General features: G+C 42.8%; 1 pseudogene; it reads left to right on the top strand.

Annotated features, from left to right (window-relative positions):
* The window catches only part of LOC143105428 (alpha-(1,3)-fucosyltransferase 7-like), a 51,130-nt pseudogene extending 30,840 nt beyond the window's left edge, over positions 1-20,290 (top strand).
* The last annotated feature ends 1,609 nt before the right edge of the window (positions 20,291-21,899 follow it).

Raw genomic sequence — 21,899 nt, 5'->3', positions numbered from 1 at the left:
AACTATGTCCAAATGTAACCATATATAACTAAAGCCATCATCAATCAGAAGCAAATCAGGGTGCGTAAAAGGTGACCGCAGTCCTTTGGTCACTTCTGGGGCCTTGCCACTGTGGCATTAATAGGAGGTTCAACTAGAAAATGTAATTCCAGGAAATTACCAGTGCATGAAAATGTAAAAGTTGTGACGTAAAAAATCATGTATATTAAAAAAAGATAATGCAGAGATGGTTACTAAGGTGATGCTAGGATAGACATGGTGCATAGCTTAATAAAAGTTGATAGATTAAAAGTAGACAGTTTAAAAGTTGAATGTAGATAGTTTAAAAGTTGTTGATACACTGATAGTTTAATACATGTTGGTTGGCAGATTGGCAGATAGCGGACCGCTGGTGGTATGCCGCCGGTGGCGTGCCAATTATGGTCCGCCGTTGGACCACCATCTCTTTAAATTTACTTGTCCTGAATATTAAGAAAAGTTAATAAAATGATATATGGAGTATAACTGAACAAATGTAAAAGATTTTAGACCAATAGTGGCAAAATATTGGGCAATTTGTCTGCAACCCGCCAGTTTACCGCCAGAGAACCGTTGAGCAAAATGCCAGCGGACCACCAGCTATGCCCCCAATGGACCGACAGTGGTCCGCCAGCCTTTTGCTATCTGGGATGTTTTTAGCAGTTATACTAACAATGTTAACTATGCTAACCATGTTACTTAGTTAACTTAGCTAATGTCTTTAGCAGTTATGCTAACTATGCTAACCATGTTACTTAGTTAACTTAGCTAATGTTTTTAGCAGTTATGTTAACAATGTTAACTATGCTAACAACAGTTGAGAGAAAAGGATACAGTTGATAGGAGTCTTAGTTGATGTCAACTGACAGTTGGAATGGTTGAACAGTTAAATAGTTGAATAGTTTAAATGGTTAACGTATTTAATAGGGAATTATTGTAGTGAGGACTTATTTTGAAGCAGTTGTGGGCTGTGGAAACAGTTGAACAGGATATGTAGTCTTAAAAGAGCCAGATTGTACACTTAAAGCTAGGGCTGCACGATATATCTAAAATCTATCGTTATCGCGATATCAACGCTTGCGATGGACATAACTCAAAGATTACTTAATTTTCGATAAATTTCGATACATTTTCTGTGCCGTGCGCATTCCATACAGTCTATGGTGTATTCACATTCTGAATGTCAACATATTTTACCAAACCGATGCCGTCATGCTGCCCTAGAAGCCCGTCTTCTACCAGTTTAGGTGTTTGGTGTTTTAGGTGTTGAGGCGGGAGCTAATGTCGTGATGGCTGAAGATAGTGAGTCAAGCGAGGTAAGCTACACTTGGGTGAAGAGGAATTGGTGACTAAAAGGAAAAGCACGTCTGTTATATGGAAATATTTTGGTTTTATTAAGGATGACGTGTTACAAACACAGCGCAAATGCGTCCTTCTCCACCGTGTTAAAATAAACAATTTCTTTTGTTACCGTTATAGAATCAGAAGTCTTTCACTGTAAGGCTTGTATTTCATGATTTGCATTTAGCAAAAGCCCCAGACAGCAGCAGAGAGGTAATTTCTCTCAGGATTCGTTATTTGTAAAAGTTGTTTAGCCTAGGCCTACTTCGTTGGACTGTGCGATCGCAGCCCCTTACTTTCACTTTCCGCTGCACTCGTATGCCGGTAGCCTAATAACGTGGGATGCGCAGCGTATGAGGTTACAGACTGGGCTACTTAATATTTTAGATAGAGTGACCGCCACAATATAGCGTAGCTTTTTTTGCTAGGCCCAGCGAAGGCTGGCAATGTGGAATACTCCGCTGATTGGTGCACAAGTGTCTATCCGTCATTTACGAGGATTTTCTTGGAGCAGATCTTCCACACAACTTCAATAGCCTAGTCAGTAGATCTCTTAGCTGTCCACTTTCATCAGGCCATATATAACCTAGGCTACATAATATTTTATATTGTTTATGTAGAAAATTCTACATTTATTTCTGTAATTATACATTTACCCCCCCCCCCCCAACCCTACAGTCTATGCTTGCAGCAAGTAGAATGGAGAAAAACATTAAATATTTAAATATCGGAAGTTATATCGTTATCGCAGTACTCAAGAATGTTATCCTAATATCGTGCAGCCCTACTTAAAGCCTGAGACAGAGTAGATCATTTAAAAGTTTAATGGATTTTGATAGACAGAAAGTTTAATGGATGTTGATGGGCAGATTGTTTAATGGATGTTGATAGATAGTTTAATGGGTGGATGAGTGAATGGTTTGAAGAAGACTGATGGATACAGTTGGATGGAATGTGCCTTATATCCTTGTAGAATGGGGAGACAGAGAGTTGGCCTAGTTGAGCAGAAAGCAATTGATAACAGGTGCAATCAGTTTAATTGGCGCTTTTAGGGGGCCTAGTTGAGCTGCTTGCAGTTGATACAGGTGCAAATCAGTTGCCCATTGTGATGTCATAGTGTCTTTGGGGAAAGTAAGCTTGATTACAGTGCATGAAAATGCACTGTACTGTTCTTCCTAGGCAACTTCTTCTTCTTCTTCTTCTTCTTCTTATTCCGCTTACCACTTTTTCCGTACGCAATTTCTCTTGAACAGTTTAACTTAGAAACTTCATTCAAACTTTGTAACGTAGGTCTTCAAACAGATCAGGTTGGTATGTCTTTTCAACTTTGAAACTTTTATACTTTTTAAACTATTTAAGAAAAACGTTTTAAAAATCCCCATAGACTTAACATTGCCGATTATGACATCATAATACGGCCGTCAAGCAATTAGAATCCTATGGCAGGTGTTCAGGCCACCTGGATCAACTTAGTGTTAATTTTGTCACCTATTTTTAATTTAGTCTTAGTCTTAGTCTTGTGACGAAATGTCCTTTTTAGTCTTTGTCATATTTAGTCATTGAAATATCATTTTTGTTAGTCAAGTTTTAGTCGACTAAAAGTCTCGTCATTTTAGTCTAGTTTTAGTCAAAAGAAAACTAAAGGTATCTTAGTCTTAGTCAGTTTTAGTCAACACATTTTAGTCTTTTTTTTATAACAAATTATTTCTGATTACCATTTGAGTCATAGTGTTTCCCACATCTCAATTTTCCAACAATATTGTGTGTCCACAGGGCTACTCGTCTGTTATAATTACTCATTCTGATTTTTTGTCAGTCAGTATGTGTACATGCACAGGTAAGTCGAGCTACAGTTATAGCTCGGCTGGGATTTGACCATAGAAAGTAAAAGATTTGACTGGACCACTGTCATATTCGTAGACCAGTGTTTCTCAAAGTGTGGTCCGGGGATCACTGGTGGTCCGCAAGCTATCCCAAGTAGTCCGCGAGCAGACATGGTAAAATATAATATAGATGAGTTGTTTGCAATATTGAACTAAAAACAGTTCTGCAACACTGTCTATGTAAGATATGCCAGTTTAAATCATACAGTATGAATCCACACAATAAGCAAAGTGCAAAGACAATAAGCAAGGTGGTAGGCCTATTGTGTAGACTAATTATAGGCTACTGTTGAAGTAGGTCTAATCTTTTTTTTTTTTTAGCTAGGGTTAGTTAAGTGGTCCTGAAACTGAAAAAGTTTGAGAAACACTGTCATAGGCCAACGTATTAATGTTTTACTCCGTCTCGCTAGATGGCGATATATGCGCCCAAACACAACACATTCCCCAAACAGACTCTCCATCTTAGCCATAGCTAACTTGCTAGCGAACTTTCCATATTAGCTTACTTGCTAGCAAACTTTGCATCATCAGTCTAACTAGTTAAATAGTTGACATTACATGATGAACATTTTCGTATGGACATTCTGGGGGATGTTAATTTGTATGAGAGAAGCTTCAACTTCTGGGTATGTAGCATTGTGGCATAAAGCTTAGGTAGTTAGCTTGCTAACTCTGGCAGAAATCTCCAGTGTTCTTGTTCCATGTAGTTTCGTGTTGCAGCCACAGGGTTGCAGCAACAGCACGTAGACTAGCCTACAGGAAAGCTGTTGCGTATGAACTCATTCTGAATATTTTGAAAACGTAACAGCTAGATATTCTGTCTTCTCATTTTGTAGACGAAAATGAAGAGAGATTTTATCTTAGTTTTTATTGCATGTGAAAGTAATTGTAGGTGACTAATTACTTAATATTAATCTTAGACTGGCGAACTTCAGGAAAAACTCAGGAATCAAGTTTATTCTATTACAAGCAGAGAGGGTACAAAAAAGGTCTATATGTAGGCCTAGCCCAGGCCTGAAAGGCCTAGGTTGGCCTGTAGCCAACTCCTCTCTTCCGCTACATCCTTAGTCCAAGTCTAGAAAATCTGATCTGACAAACATTGCAGTTTAGTTACTTTTAAATGTTTTAAACAAAGAACAAAAATGGCGCCAAGAACAAGCCCACTTGATTGGTACTCCAATTGGCATCAGACACACCTACTCACACCCACTTCACACCTATATGAATAGCATGAGGAGAGATATCTTATATATCAGAACATCTTATAGAATGTTCCAAACATTCTCACAATCACACCATTACAATCCTTGTAATGAGACTATCAAAATGATACCAGACATGAATACATTTACATTTCATGATACATGGATACATTATATCAAGGTAGAATCCTTTGTCCTGTGTAACTGATAGGCCTTGAACCAGCACATTAGCATTTGATTGGGGGAGGGGATGGTGTTCTTTGTTTAAAAACAAGAAGGGTTACATGGCTAACTAAAAGTAGTCTTGAAGTTAAATTATTATAAATTTTAACCTTAAATTATTGCTATCACATGCAAAACATTTTAGTCTCGTCTTTTTTCGTCAACAATAATGCCTCTTAAGATAGTCTTAGTCAGTGTTTCAGGACATTACTGCCGTCTCGTCATCGTCTCGTCTTAGTCATGAAAAAAAAGGTTGTTGACGAACATATTTCCTCTCGTCTCGTCTGACGAAATTAACACTAGATCAACTGCCAGTCTCAGGCTTTAAGCATACAAACTGGCCCTATTAAGACTACACATCCTGTTCAACTGCTTCCTCTGCCAAAAACTGTTTCAAAATAAAAGTCCTCACTACAATATTTCACTATTAAACAATTTAACCCTTTAAACTACTGAACTTTTTAACTGTTCAGCCATTGTAACTGTTACTTGTCATCAACTATGACTCCTACCCACTGTAGCTAGTTAGCATGGTTAGCATGTTAGCATTGCTAACATTGTTAACATTTTTAGCAAGACTGCTAAAAATGATTAGCTAAGTTAGCTAAGTAACATGGTTAGCATAGTTAGCATGCTAGCTAGCATTTTTAGCAAAACTACTAAAAATGATTAGCTAAGTTAGCTAAGTAACATGGTTAACATAGTTAGCATGCTAACATTATTAGCATGCTAGTTAGCATAACTACTAAAATGATTAGCTAGGTTAGCTAAGTCACATAATTGGCATAGTTATCATGTTAGCATTGCTAGCATAGTTAGCATGTTTAGCAAAACTACTAGAAAACGTTAGTTAAGTTAGCTAAGTAACATGGTTAACATAGTTAACATTGCTAGCATAGTTAGCATGTTTATCAAAACTGCTAGAAAACGTTAGCTAAGTTAACTAAGTAGCATGGTAACATGTTAGCATTGCTAGCACTGCTATAAAACATTAGCTAAGTAGCATGATTAGCATAGTTAAAAATCTTAGCATAACTGCTAGCAAACATTAGAGCCATTTCAACTTTCAGTTTTCGTCAAATATCTACCTATACACAGCCATTAAACTATTTGAATATCAACATTCATTAAACTTCCAGTCTATTTCAACATTCATTAGACTTCCAGTCTAACTTTTAAACTATTTACCTTCAACTTTTAAACGGTCTACTTTTAAACTATCATTAAACTATCTATTAAACTAGCTGTCTATCAACAACTTTTAAACTATCTACTGTCTATCAACAACTTTTAAACTATCTACATTCAGCTTTTAAACAGTCTACTTTTAAACTATCAACTTTTATTAAGCTATGCAACCACCATGTCTATCCTAGCATCACCATAGTAACCATCTCTGTATTATCTTTTTTAACATGATATTTGAAATCACAACTTTAGCATTTTAATGCACTGGTAATTCCTTGGAATTGCATTTCTAGTTTATGTTAATATCTCAAAAAGTATAAAGTTTACAAAAAACGAAAAATACATTCCTCAAGTGTCCTTTTCAAGACCTACGGTGCAAAGTTTGAACAAAGTTTCTACGTTAAACAGTTGAAGCTGAATTAGACGCAGAAATTTGGTGGGAAGAAGAAGATGAAGAAGACTTTGGATAACAGCATTTTCATGCACTGTAATTAGGAAGCAATAAGGATCTGTAGAAGGAAGTGTTGGGCTGAGGCACTTGCTTTGATAGGTGTTACAGCCCAATACAATAGCTTTAAAAGGATGTGCTGGGCAGTGCCTCTGATGGGAGGTGTTGGTTATGGGGCTGGGACAGTGGCTAATGCTGAGTCATTGTTCTGGTCCTCACAGGAGTGGATTCAGGCAGCTTTGGGGGTGCTGTGCTGAATTATTGCTCGCTGGGCAGTTTTTATGTGTCATTCGTTGTTGTTGAATGTGGTGTGTGCTATTGTACTTCTGTACTAGTTTCCTTGGAAGTAGGCATTTGGTTTTGCTGGAAAGTGAACAATAGTCTGTGTGTGTGCTTTTGTACCTTTTGCAATGGGAGTTGGCTCCAACTCTACTGGAAAATGAACAAAGTCTGTGTGAGTGTGTTTGTGTTGGTCTGCTCCCTTGGTCTCAGTTGTGGCTGCCAGTGAGCCGTGAAACAGAAGGAGGCGATGCTACAATCACAGCACAAACCAGCCCTGGATACTACTGAGGTCTTCTATGTATAGTATACGTATAAGTATAATCCCGTTAGGGGAAATTTGTTCTCTGCATTTATCCCAATCCGTGAATTAGTGAAACACTCTCAGCACCCAGGTGAAGCACACACTAATCCCGGTGCAGTGAGCTGCCTGCATCAACAGCGGCGCTCGGGGAGCAGTAAGGGGTTAGGTGTCTTGCTCAAGGGCACTTCAGCCGTTCCTACTGGTTGGGGTTCGAACCGGCAACCCTCTGGTTACAAGTCCGAAGTGCTAACCAGTAGGCCACGGCTGCCCCTGTAGAATGGCAGTAGGGGAGCAGAGAGGTGTGTGTGTGTGTGTGTGTGTGTGTGTGTGTGTGTGTGTGTGTGTGTGTGTGTGTGTGTGTGTGTGTGTGTGTGTGTGTGTGTGTGTGTGTGTGTGTGTGTGTGTGTGTGTGTGTGTGTGTGTGTGTGTGTGTGTGTGTGTGTGTCTCCATGTGCACTGAAGGTGCCGTTGTGATTGTTTTCACCTTGACTAATCTGCCAGTGCCTGTGGCAGAGTGAAAAGCTTCATTCACTAGGGCACAGACAAAGCAGCTTGCAGCTTTCTGCTCCATGAAGGGGAACTTGGTGTGTGTGTGTATTTATGGGTGTTGGTGAATATCTTGTGTGTCTGTGTCTGCGCGTGTATCTGTGTGTTGGACTGCTGCCGCACTCATTTTGCTGAGTGATGAAAGTCCCAGGCATATCGCCTCAGCCCATTAGATGTTCTGGGTGTCGCCACGTCCCTCTGGCTTTTCTCCTGGTGATTCATCACTTCTATTTCACCCCTGTGGCCTTGCATTCACAACTTTGTGTAGGGTGATGGGTTGTGAGTTGTATTCTCTTTATCCCTGTTTAGTGTCAGGACCTCGAGTAGAATCTCTTCACTGCTGGCACATTATTGATTTCTCAGAATAGGACGGGACTCAGTTTGTCCCTCTTGGGAGCCAGTCTCATTCCAGCACCACAGACCACAGACCTGCATGCTGCAATATTGGCCAGCCAGATCTTTGCCCTGGGTGATTCTCTTCACAACCCTTATCTATATTGCATGAATTCTGTTCCTGGATCAGTGTGCTGGCTGCATCAGGCTGTATGCTTTGCGAGACTGTTGGGTTAATGTAAAGTGGCTGCTCATTTATCAGAAAACTTTTAAAATTAGTTTAAGAAATTCCATGTGACACCTAAACGCCATGTAGGCTATATCCTAAGGCTCTGTCACGTATACTCTGTATATTTGCATGTGTGCATATGCACAAAAATACACACACTATACATACATATTCTGTTTTACCCTCACTTACACAGTGCAATGAGCTGCATCCCACCTCCTAAACATCCTGACATTTCCAAGCCATGGACTAGGGCTCTGTGCCTTTTGAAGGCTGTGTGTGTGTGTGTGTGTGTGTGTGTGTGTGTGTGTGTGTGTGTGTGTGTGTGTGTGTGTGTGTGTGTGTGTGTGTGTAAGAGAGAAAGTCCTCCAAAGCAATTACTACAAAGCAACCGTGAAGGAAAAGAATAAGCATGCGCACACACCTTACCTCAGACAGTCTCTCTCTCACACACATATTCTCTTTTTTGCACTCTCTCTCTCTTTCTCTCTCTCGCTCACACACACTCACACAGTCTTTCTTTTGGTAAATCACTGACTCTTTCTCTCTGTGCCTCTCAATCTCTTTCTCTTTCTCTCGCTCTCCCTTACTCTCTCGCTCACTCATGCACACGCACACGCAACCACACACAGAACCAGCCATCCACTCAGCCATTCACATACACACTCCTCTCTCTTTTCTTTTCTTTCTTTCTTTCTTTCTTTTGTTCTTTCCTTCACTCACTCTCTCACACACACACACACCGCTTCCCTCACATATTCACAAAGGTACAGTGGTGGGAATGAGAGAGAACGGCACCTGTCCTTCACCCCCCCCCCCCCCCGCCCTCCCTCCTTCACTCTGGCGTCTCCTTCCCACAATCCTTTGCTTGTGCACACTTGTGTACAAGGTGAATAAAATGGGGGAAAATCCTTGAGGAGTCTGCTGCATTTCACCCCCCCCCCACACACACACTACTTACTCACTCACTGTGTGTTTAATACTCACCCACCCCTATCATTGTGTGTGTGTGTGTGTGTGTGTGTGTGTGTGGAAGGTTTGCAATCTGCTCCAGCCTTCAGCTTCCCTTCTCTTGTTCTCTCACACCACTCTGTCTTTGCTGCCATGTAAGACACAAGCCCAATACACACACACACACATACACAGAGAGTGAGTGTTCTCACTTAATTACGTCTGGAGCTCTGGTGTGACGACGGCCATTATCTATTCTGCCATCATATGGAAGCCATACTGAGTGAATGGAGAGTGATCTCTTTCTCTCCCTCTCCCTTTCTCTCTCTCCCTCTTTCTCTCTCTCTCCCTCTCCCTCTGGCCTACATAAAGGAGTGCATGAGGGGGCATTAGGCCCACTGACAGGGAAATGACATGTTGAAGAACTCAATCATTTTCAGTTTCAGAGAGGAGAGTCTCACATGCTTAATTTCCCAGTCTCACTTGTGCGCACACACACACACACACACACACACACACACACACACACAATCACATTTTCTCTTTAATGTGTATCTGATGTGGTTAGTCTAGCATACATACACATACATGTGTATGGAAAGAGACACACCCCATTGATATGCAGATATATAATCACAGATTCATCAGATATATAAACATGCTACACACACACACATATAGACTCAAGACAAATGAATAAGTCAGAACCTTTCAAACAAATTGCTTGTTTATCAAATGTTGACCTTAGCAGCGCACACACACATGCACATTTGCACACACAGTTACACACACACACACACACACACACACACACACACACACACACACACACACACACACATACACACACACACACCTCATGAATGGCAAATCAGCCTCCAACGGCAGACCTCCTCGGACCTTTTCTGTCGCATCAGCTTGCTTGTGATCAGCTTCCGATTAACTCATGAATTTAGATGAGCGCCCTGCAAAGATTCTGCCATTTATTGGGAGTCTGGGTGTAAGAACAGCTGAATTGTGGTGCTTTTGCGCAATCGGCTAAATCTCTTTTTCTCACATTTGGGAGAATGCATTGCGACTATACAGCTGCTAGATCTAGGGTTCTTTTTTGCTCCATCTGGTCCTGATGCTGGCTAGATCCTGTAGAGAAATGTATTTCCTGGGTGCATTCATGCTTTCCACTTTAAGGATGATGGTGGAAACAGATCTGGTACGTAGCTGTAAGACACACAGCCAACTGTAGGTTGAAAGTTTGTGGTTGAAATCCTGCTTCTGAAATTCCCCGGGAGTTAAAAAAGCAGCATAATCCTTGTGTGTGACCTTGGCGATAAGGGAGACCAAAAGACTCGCCATCTCAGTCAGAGGCGGTCAGGCGGCCGCTCTGCTGATAACGGGAGGACGGAGAGCCACAAAGCAGGCCGGCAGTGGAACGGAAGCGGCGTATCAGCAGCGGATCAGAGAGAGAGAGGCCCGGGTCAGAGTTGGGTTCTAGCTAGGGAGGCAGTGAGGGGAAGTGAAATGTTTTTTTTTTTTTTGCACCATCAGGTGGACAATGGGAAGGGACTTGATGGAGGTCCTGGGCTTGGACAGCCTGTCCTGTAGGTGGGTCCATCCATGACAGACGTGTCTGCAAAGTCGCAAACTGGCTTACATCATGCACACACACACACACTGGCACATGCACATGCACATGCACATGTACACACACACACACACACACACACACACACACACACACACACACACACACACACGCGCACACACACACACTTATTCATACCTCACCAGCCCCACCCTGCAGTCAGCTGAAGCAGACATGACGTGACCGTACCCTCCTACCGGTCCATGATGTCATACAGGCCTCCAGTCCACTGTACTCTTCTCCTGCTCAGTGTGGGATGACCTCATCGTCCATCAAATATTCATGCATCTTGCCAAAACATAGCAACATTCTCGGCTGTCTCGGATAGCTTGATAAGGCATTTTGTCATCTCTTACTTACAGAAAACGGCAAATAACTTTTAAATTAGCTACGAGGACATGACTTATGACAGAAACATCTTTACCAAATAACTTTTAAATTAGCTGAGGATGTGACTTACGACACTAACATCTTTATCAAACATTTATGTAGCTGACTGAACATCCATCCATGCACATGTGTGATTGTATTGTTAAGATATGCTGATCTGATCCTTAATGGAGCTGTTTTGCCCCAGGCACACGTATGCCTCCCCCGCCCGCCCCCCGGCCCATCCACTGGCTTAACTTTCCCTTGTCAGAGTCCGTGCGTTCGTTGGTCCAAGGGTACTGTATATGTGTGGAGCTCAGGGGGTTTTAGATGCTAATTTGAACAGAAAACTGTGACCCTGAGGACTTTTATTTTATACAAGAGAGAGAAAGGGAAAGAGAGAAGAGAGAGATGGAGAGGGAATCGAGAGAGAGAGAGAAAGGGAAAGAGAGAGAGAGGGGGAGGTGTAGAGGAAATCGAGAGAGTGAGCACGACATGGGGAGTCAAGTGATTTCAACAACACACACATTTCCATTAACCCACTATTTATGCAGCAGTGCCACCACTCTATGTGCTCTTAGAGATCGAGTAAAGCGTACTAGCGAGCACTCGCCATGCTAAAGTTCAGCACTACATTTAGTCCATAAATAATCCAGCCCCCCACACACACACACACACACACTCTCTCACTCACTCACTCACTCACTCACTCATGGCGGATGAGAAGCCCTGGCTCGCAGTCTCCTACTGGTTCATCTCAAAGGTGTTCGATGGGCTTGAGGTCATAGGTCCAGCCAAGTTCTTTCACATCAAACTCAGCCAACCATGTCCTGCTGGACGTTACTTTGTGCACTGAGTCCACCAAGGAGTACTGGAACAGCAAGGAGACCTCCCCAGGCTGCTCCCACAAGCTTTGAACTTCAAACTCTGAAGCAAAGGCTTGGTATGATGAAGCAGATGTCTCTTCACTGGAGTTTAGGGGACTAGCACAACCTCCCCACGAATTCAGTGATACTTTTGCCCATATAGTGTTTACGTATTAGCCACAAATGCTACTTTACATACAATTAAATGTCCTAAGAAACACCAAGTACAGGACCTAGGTCCAATAGTGTCACGTGAACACATGCCCTGACACACACACACACACACACACACACACACACACACACACACACACACACACACAGAGCCCTGATGTCCTTAATGATGGGCTGTCGTGCAGGGTGCTAGCCGTCGCGATGTCATCTGTCAGGAGGACGCTAACGCGAAGTGTCAGAATAGGGTCAAGTGCTGACGACTCGTCATGGTAACAAGCCCTGCCTCCTGACATGGCAGCTATATCCATCTCCCGCTGTCACCATCGGGTGTGTGTTGTCATCTGTATGTGTGTGAGATTCTTAATGAGTGTTTACTCTGTGTTTTTGAGTGTTTCTTTCGGTGTGTGTGTGTGTGTGTGTGTGTGTAGGGGGGGGGGCATGGGCAGCATGTGTGCTTTTGTAAGAGGTGGTTATGAACAGCCATTCTGGTTCTGGGTTTTGCCTTGCAGTCTCTATTATTCTGGAGGTAGCCCATCTTCTCTGTTGAATTGAAGGACAAGTATTCAGTCCCAGTAGCTTCAAAAGTTACATGGGTTTAGAGTGCTGTTGACGTGTGTGTGTGTGGGGTCATAGACGAGTCCTTGAAAACCCTTACCTGCTTGTAAAAACTGGTCTGTGGTGTAGTTATCTTTCCTGCTCTTTTACAAGGCAGAGAGAGGTGTGTGTGTGTGTGTGTGTGTGTGTGTGTGTGAACACAGCTACGCAAGCAGACCAGTAATGTAAGTGAGCCCAAACGCAACAAATGTAGCCACGTCTAGTCCTATCTGCTATGGGCCGCGTCTAGTCCTATCTGCTATGGGGCCAACTGGCCTTTTGTTCCCACCACACTGACGCACACCTGATGCTATGCAATCAATGATGGGGGCAGATCACAAGCTGCTGAAGTGGAGTTAGGTGCACCTCACTGCAGTCAATAAAAACACACAGCCATCCACAGCAATCCAGAGGCATCCACAATAAAACACACAGCCATCCAGAGGCTTTTTGAGCACTAGTGTTACCAACAGCATATGGCCTACATGTTGCCTACTGCCACATTGGTGTTTGTATTTGTGTATATATATTTACTTAGCTTGCATCACACTTAATGTTTCCAAACACAACTGTGTGTGTGTGTGTGTGTGTGTGTGTGTGTGGGGGGGGGTAGAACTGTGCTTGTGAACACAGCTACACTGGTGCTTGTGAACACAGCTAAACTGGTGGTGGCTGTGTGTGTGTATGAGGACACTTACAGGCATATGTTAATGCACACACACACATTACAATAGCACATTAGGGTAATCAGGTTGTTGGCTAATGGCCCTTTCAGCTGTGTGTGTGTGTGTGTGTGTGTGTGTGTGTGTGTGTGTGTGTGTGTGTGTGTGTGTGTGTGTGTGTGTGTGTGTGTGTGTGTGTGTGTGTGTGTGTGTGTGTGTGTGTGTGTGTGTGTGTGTGTGTGTGTGTGTGTGTGTGTGTGTGTGTGTGTGTGTGTGTGTGTGTGTGTGTGTGTGTGTGTGTGTGTGTGTGTGTGTAATGGTCTGTGGAAAGTGAGGCCACAAGCACCAATGTTGCTGCTGATGAAATGCACTGTGTGTGTGTGACTCATCACTTTGCCACTGACTCAGGTGGGCACGTCGCTCCAGGGTTCCCTGAAGCACCTCGGCAGATGACCGCAGTTGGGGACGGAGAGTGACAGAGCGTGTGTCTCTGTGTCTCTCTCTCGCTCTCTCTCCACCTTCCATCTCCCTCTCTCTCTCTCTCTCTTTGTCTCCACCCTCCATCTCTCTCTCTTTCTCTCTCTCTCCACCCTCCACCTCTCTCTCTCTGTCTGTCTCCACCCTCCATCTCTCTCTCTTTCTCTCCACCCTCCATCTCTCTCTTTCTCGCTCTCCACCCTCCACCTCTCTCTCTCTCTCTCTCTGTCTCCACCCTCCACCTCTCTCTCTCTCTCCACCCTCCATCTCTCTCTCTCTCTCTCTCTCTCTCTCTCTCTCTCTCTCTCTCTCTCTCCACCCTCCACCTCTCTCTTTCTCTCTCTCTGAGGACCGGAGGACAGGGGTGCTGGAGGGGGCTGGGTCAGTACTCAGAGTGGGGTCCCCTGGGCAGGACGCCCAGGCAGGGGATTGGGGATTAAGCCAGCGGCGAGGAGGTGCTTAACAACACGGTTCAAAGTGTCCAGTCCACGACAACTCTACTGGTACAGCTCTGCACAGTTTTGAGGGTCCACAATCCGCAGATTGCAGATTTCTAAAATCAAGGTGTGCGACTCAAAACACAGTAGTCCTGGTGACACGTGTTTAGTGCTGAAGAGGCTTTGCTTTTTCTGAGTATGAGTGTGTTTATGTGTGGATGTGTATGAGTGTGTTTATGTGTGGATTTGTATGAGTGTGTTTATGTGTGGATGTGTATGAGTGTGTATGACTGTGTTTGTGTGTGGATGAGTATGAGTGTGTATGAGTGTGTTTGTGTGTGTATGAGTGTGTTTATGTGTGGATGTGTGTGAGTGTGTTTATGTGTGGATGTGTATGAGTGTGTTTGTGTGTGTATGAGTATGTTTGTGTGTGGATGAGTATGAGTGTGTTTATGTGTGGATGAGTATGAGTGTGTTTACTGTATGTGTGGATGTGTATGAGTGTGTTTATGTGTGGATGTGTATGAGTGTGTTTATGTGTGGATGAGTATGAGTGTGTTTATGTGTGGATGAGTATGAGTGTGTGTTTATGTGGATGAGTATGAGTGTGTGTTTATATGGATGTGTATGAGTGTGTTTATGTGGATGAGTATGAGTGTGTTTATGTGTGGATGAGTATGAGTGTGTTTATGTGGATGAGTATGAGTGTGTTTATGTGTGGATGAGTATGAGTGTGTTTATGTGTGGATGAGTATGAGTGTGTTTATGTGTGTGTGTGTTTTATTTCTCTCTCTCGCTCTGTTGACTTGGCCGCTGCGTTGTCTCTTCAGTGATAAATGTACAAATGCACTGGCAAAAAAGCAGAAAAGTTGTTTAGAAACCAAATGGAAATAGACTGCCATTTAAAGTCCTCTCTGTCTCCTTCTCTCTCTGTCTCCCTGTCCCTGAAATTAGATCCTGATTCATTTGCGCTGTCTTCTTTTCACCAAGTTCAAATTCCCACCACCACCACCACCACCACCACCACCTTTTCCATATCAACCACTTTGGCAGCATCATTTTCCATGCCAAGTCATCTTCAGCGTGAAATGCCCTCAGCATGTAAACAAATGCCTAATTTCTCTCTCAAAAACACAAAAGAATATTGGGAATATTAAGGACTGATGACCACACCTGGCTGCTTTAATGGGGCGGTAGAACTGTTGGGATGATCACCTTAAGGCTTGTGCTGCAGGGTGTGCTTAGGTGAATGAGCGAGGGAGAGAGATAAGAAAAGGCTGGAGAAAGAGACAAGACGAAGAGGATGACTTCCATTTGTGCCTAATTTGGTATGTTTGGGCCATTAATTCGATTTGTGTTTGGAGCTTTCGGCTTGCCTGGGGTGCTGCTGTGGGTGTTTGTTTGTGTGTGTGTGTGTGTGCATATCTATATGTGTGTGTGTGTGTCTGCGTGTGTGCGTATCTGTGTGTGTGTGTGTTGTGCGCATGCGTGTGTGTGTGTGTGTGTGTGTGTGTGTGTGTGTGTGTGTGTGTGTGTGTGTGTGTGTGTGCTTGAGAAGAGATACCCAGATGTTTGCCGGCATTTAGAAGGGGCTGTGATAGATTTGATGTCCCTCCGAGTCTAACATCTCCATTTCCTGTCTCTGAAGCAAATGACCTTTAGAAGAAGGATGGGACTGGTCCTCTGCATATCTGAGGACATTTTTGGTGTGTGCGTCACTGGACGAACACCTGTTTACAAATAGCCTCAAGTCACATTTATTGTCTTTTGTAAGGAGTCTGTTTGGTTTTGAATGAATACAAAACACAATCCAATGCTCAGCCCAGAAATTCAGATTTTCTTTGTTGTTCTTGTCATTCTTTTGTCGTTCATTTGCCCTTGACCACCTGTGCCTGCCACCCATGACAACAGCTCCTGCTATGGTGCTACCCCCAGAGCTTGAAAGGCTAGATGATTGACATTAGTAGAGTAGAGAGGGTGAAGGTAATGGGGGGTTGACTGTGGCCTCCGGATTTCTTTTTGTGAGGGCCACCAAGTAGGCTAGCCTACCGCTAACTGTCGTTATACAATGTCCAAGTGCCAAGTTATAGGAACTAAAAAAAAAAAAAAGCAATTTTGACCTCATGCTAAGTTGTGATTGTTAGTAGATGAAATGCTGAGATGGTTGGATAATGTGGGAGTCCGCAAAAGTGCTTTGAATGGCAGGCCTTGAAAAGAAGTTGCTGCAATGGTCTTTATTATTGTTTATATGTTTAGTCAGAGTTTTTTTTTTCTTCTGGATTTTTTTTTTTCCTTCAATGAATTTTTGTCAACAATTTCCGGGACACTTTGATTTGTTGCCCACCCGCCGCACTCGCCCAAAAGGAGGTAGGCCGGACACAGTCTTAAATAGCCCAGAAAAGCAGCATTTCATCTACTAACAATCACAACTCAGCATGAGGTCAAAATTGCTTCTTTTTTTAGTTCCTGTAACTTGGCACTTAGACATTGTACGACAGTTATTAGCGGTACTTGGTGGCCCTCACAAAAAGAAATCCGGTGGCCCTAGTCAACCCCCCATTTCCTTCACCCTCTCTACTTAATGTCCATCATCTAGCCTTTCAAGTTCTAGGGGTAATTTACCTATTTCCTTAAAGTCAAGAAGATCTGCTCTGCCTTGTCCATTAATTCTGTATTCTCCAACCGTCTCAGCATTTAATTTACTAACAATCTAGCATGAGGTCAAAATTGCTTCTTTTTTATGTTCCTGTAACTGGGCACTCCAGATCCACAAGTATCATCTTTTAATTAATATCACTGGGTCTTGGAGAAGGTTATACTCAAGTAAAGTATGTAAGTGTAGTGATTATAACGACAGAAAATGACATCATATAATGATATTATATGTATAGCCTAATACCCAAAACTCGATTAATTAACAAAATGCGGTTTACAAACGGAAGTTCGGGAAGAGCTTGACGGAATTTGCCACGCCTCCTTCTTCAATCAGTCAGGTTACTTATTAGCAGTCTACCTGCCGAAGTTGCAGCATCGGCGTTACTCCGCTCGCAACCCACCACCTCCCCTCACGCCTCCCGTCTTCCATAGTTAAAAAATAATAAAAATGACAGAGACTTCGCCAAACATGCTCTTCTATGATGCTATTATGTCTTTATGCAAATTCTGGAATATGAACTAGTGAAACATAAGTTAGAAGGGTTGCATTCACTCTGTGCCACTGTGTGGCCCCCAGTAAAAAGGTGATGAAAATAACAAAAGGTGGAAAAACAATTATTGCCTATGCAGTAATCTTCTTGGCCCCCACTAAAGGTGTTAAACTATGTGTAAGGCAAACACAATGGATGCCAAAGCAACTTTGCATAAAGAGTCAGGGACCTGTCCCTATAAATATACTACATTTAAAAACTATTTACTACACGGTTCTAAAGGCTGCCACAGACTACAATTATGGCATTTATTTAAGTGAAATAATAACAAAACGTTGGCAGTAGGCAACAGTTTTTACGTCGGTGGAAAATTATTACGTTGGTAGGATTATTACATTTTAGAACGTGCTGATTTTGTGCAGATTTTTATTATGTTGGTGGTTCATTACGTTGGTGGAAAGTTATTACGTTGGTGGATGTTACAGCCGTCATTGGGACAATTCTCAAGGGTGAGAACATCTGACGAAAATTAACATCGTCCATGTAATTTAAGACATTTTGAACAAAACAGACTTAATTAACTAAATCTAAATGTAAAATGTCAGCAAAATGTGTGTGTGTGTGTTCGAAAATGATAACCAGGTTATTTAAATAAATCTGGCAGCCTATTCTCATTTGATAATTAGGTCTTCAATGGTATCACATTCCTGGGCAGAACGGTGTATAATTTCCTCCAGTAACTGTTAAAACTCATTCAGCTGAAGGACCAGATGAGCTCATGGAGGCCTCGACATGTCAATCTGTTTTTTAATATATTTATTTTTTTACGCAGTGTGACGCTCCTCTGATTAATATTAGTAGCTGCGGGTTGCCTTTTCACCTGTAATGGCCAGAGGCGGGAGAGAGAGACACGCTGACTCCGTTTTTAGTGCTCAGCCGGTAATTGAATGAGTTTCATTGTGCAGAAAACAGAATGATGCTTTGGTGTTGTGAGGGGTTTGGTAAACACACACGGTTCACAGTGTGGGGCCCTCGGGGGTACTATAACCCCTAAGAGTAGTGTCAAACTAACACACACACAGTTACAGTGAGAGGACCTGATTCGCATAGCTTTACACTTTACACTATGAAAGACACATACACAGACGTTTATTTTAGGCCCTTATTCACGCATCTCCAGTATTCTAGGTCGGCTGACAGGCTGTGTCCCTAGAACACACACACACACACACACACACACACACACAGAAACAGACACAAACATGCACACACAGCACATATGGTACCATTCTTTTGAGATCAGTAAGCCTACAGCATGTTGAGCTATGCAGCACTATTATTTTCCCCATTGGCCTGGCATCTCTGAGGGAGTGCTGAGGTTCATGATCGCGTATCCTTTCCATGCTGTGTGTTCCCTGTGCTTCTCCAGACATGCCCATCTCCCCAGACCGAGACACACACACACACACACACACACTTACACATACCTCACCAGCCCCACCCTGCAGTCAGCTGAAGCAGACATGACGTGACCGTACCCTCCCACCGGTCCATGATGTCATACAGGCCTCCAGTCCACTGTACTCTTCTGCCCAGTGTGGGATGACCTCATCGTCCATCAAATATTCATGCGTCTTGCCAAAACATAGCAACATTCTCGGCTGTCTCGGATAGCTTGATAAGACATTTTGTCATCTCTTACTTACAGAAAACAGCAAATAACTTTTAAATTAGCTACGAGGATGTGACTTACAACACTAACATCTTTATCAAACATTTATGTATCTGATTGAACATCCATCCATGCACATGTGTGATTGTATTGTTAAGATATGCTGATCTGATCCTTAATGGAGCTGTTTTGCCCCAGGCACACGTATGCCCCCCCCCCCCACCCATCCACCGGCTTAACTCTCCCTCGACAAACTGAATTAGCTCATGCCAGTAAAGGGGTTTTCAGCTTGGTCCAGGGTGATTACTTGATTACTGGCAGGCGAGTGTTCAATGGTATCGATCGTGTCCCGTGAAATGGAGCATCTCAGAGGAAACTCACAGCACTGCTAACCAATGCTACTGACACACCCCCCCCCCCCACCTTCTTCTAAGAGAATCAGGGGGAATGCGTTGAGGAATGCAATGCATTAATAGTGCATGGATGTATTAATTTATAATGCATACTGGTACATACATCATCCATACATAAAGACGCAGAAGGAGGCATAGAAAGAGAGAGACCTGAATGGAGAGACAGATGGAAATTGAAAAATAGATATGGATAGGAGAAGCATTTGTGAACGTTTGTAGTATATTTCTTAAGATATGCTGCTTCAGACTGTTGCTATTTTGACCAAAAATATTTGAAATAATTGCTGACATTGTCCTACATGGCATTATTAGGATACAAAACAAGATGACAATGAGTGGCTATGACCTAAGAACAGATGTGTGCCTTGACTCTGAACATGTTAAAACAATTAACACCTTTAACACAGATACATTAACACAATATTATCACAATTACAGCCTGAGTAATAATCAGTGCAGAACAGGAGCACTAGTGCCTGTGCTAACATAGCGTGAATGCTAGTTTAACTCCATGCTCTCGGCCCCCTCTGAGCCTTTTTGAAGTTAACAGGAGGAGTCACACTGCCTGTGGGGGTTACCGAAAATATATGCTTCTTACGCCTACGTTTATTTCTTTTCTCTCTCTCTCTCTCTCTCTCTCTCTCTCTCTCTCTCTCTCTCTCTCTCGCACTCTCTCTCGCTCGCTCGTTTTTTTTTTTTTCTTCTCCCGCGCTCACTCGCTTGTCCACTCTGCGGCAGGCAGCAGCAGCAGCAGCAGCAGAAGAGGCGGCTCCATCAGATGTTGATTTTTGTGGTCTACATCAATGAGATGCCGGGCTTGGGAGAGAGACAGGAGGCTGAAACCTTCTGGACAGCCAGATATGGAGGTTTAGAGGCCTGCCTCGAGCCCTCACAGTACGTTTAGAAAACGCCTGACAGAGAGAGAAAGAGACAAGGCCATTTCTGCTTTTCTTTCTGCTTGGGCTGTCAAATGCGTTTATTTTGATTAATTAATTCATTACAAGAAAAATAATGCAGATTAATCGCATTTTACCCCTGACCCCCATCTCCTCTTAGCAATGGCTGCGTTGAATGGTTCAGTATGTATTGCTCATATTTAGGGCTGCGTTGAATGGTTCAGTATGTATTGCTCATATTTAGGGCTGCGTTGAATGGTTCAGTATGTATTGCTCATATTTAGGGCTGCGTTGAATGGTTCACTGTGTAGCGCTCATATTTAGTCCCCCATCTCCACCAGAGACTTTCTAATGAGGAGACACAGCACTCAAAAAAATCCTCCATAGAAATGCATGGGGTTAGTTTGTAACGCCAATATGGCAGTTGTCTACGCATATCACGCCCCTTCCGCGGCAAAATGTCTACATGTGAATTTATTAAGCCAATCATATGTTGTGATCTTGCCGCTGGAGCAAGATTGGTGTCGTGAAGCCTTGCGCACGCGCATTTCTGCCGAAATAGATGCCCGATGAGTGCCCAAAAAGCGTTGCAATATGGCCGCAGAGTGGAGGGACTTGCCTAAAAGGACTTTGTCTACACTTAGCATCGACTGCGTTGAATGGTTCACTATGTAGCGCTTCTATTTAGTAGGCTATGTCTCCCATTGTGTGCATTTGATGTGGAATACTGTTTTGGGAGTTGGATGTTAGATTTACAGCTTCATCTTGATCTTCAAAATGGAGAACCTATGAAATGCTAATGCAAATACGTCTTGAAATACCCAAAGGTACTTTGTAAAATAGGCTAACCATAACTGAATTAAAAGAAGTAAAAGTGTTTTTCAGCTAGGCTATCCAAAACCATTGCATTTGAAATGCACAATCTAGTTATGTATTTGTTGATGTCTGACGATCTGACACTGAGTTCAGTGCTGTCAGCTTGAAATTTCATTGAACACTTCAGCTTACAGCAGACCATACAGTATCAATGGACTGCTCACTACACTCTAAATAACATTACGGCTGATCGCTACTCCATCCTGAAAAAGTCTAGCTTGTCCAAGTGTTAATTGCTTCCTAATAAGTTGTCGGCTACCAATTAGTGATGACTTCACCAGCTTGCAAGATTTTATCGCTGCTTTAGTTATTGGTGCAGTCTGACTACATTGTTAGCTCCATAGATTTATTTTTATTCAGGAATAAAGAAAATGTGTATCGGCTGAGTATGCCTGTTGGCCATTCATTTGTGATGAGCGTTACTCTGGCTTGTTTACATTGTCACTTAATATCAGTGGCAAATCTGGCAGGTTTTAAATGTTTCTCACCACAAACAGGCTATGCGATTCATTTGATTTAATGAATCACGAAGCTTGTAATTAATTTGATTATCTTGTTAATCGCTTGACAGCCCCACTTTCTACTCATTCTTTTAAACACATGCACATGTGCTTTCTCATGCTCATTCATTCACTCCCATACAGCCATTCAACCTCTGTGTTTACATACCCACAGCAACTGCTCCTACACACAGTTGCGTGCGTTGCAGTGCTGGAGACGCATGCCATTTA

The sequence above is a fragment of the Alosa pseudoharengus genome, unplaced genomic scaffold (assembly GCF_046254945.1).
Source record: "Alosa pseudoharengus isolate Yale_2024_CS ecotype anadromous, Long Island Sound unplaced genomic scaffold, YU_APseudo_1.1 YU_APseudo_1.1_scf_51, whole genome shotgun sequence".
Taxonomy (NCBI): Eukaryota; Metazoa; Chordata; class Actinopteri; order Clupeiformes; family Clupeidae; genus Alosa; species Alosa pseudoharengus.
Note: the sequence above shows the minus strand (reverse complement) of the source record. Positions and strands in the feature narration are given on the sequence as shown.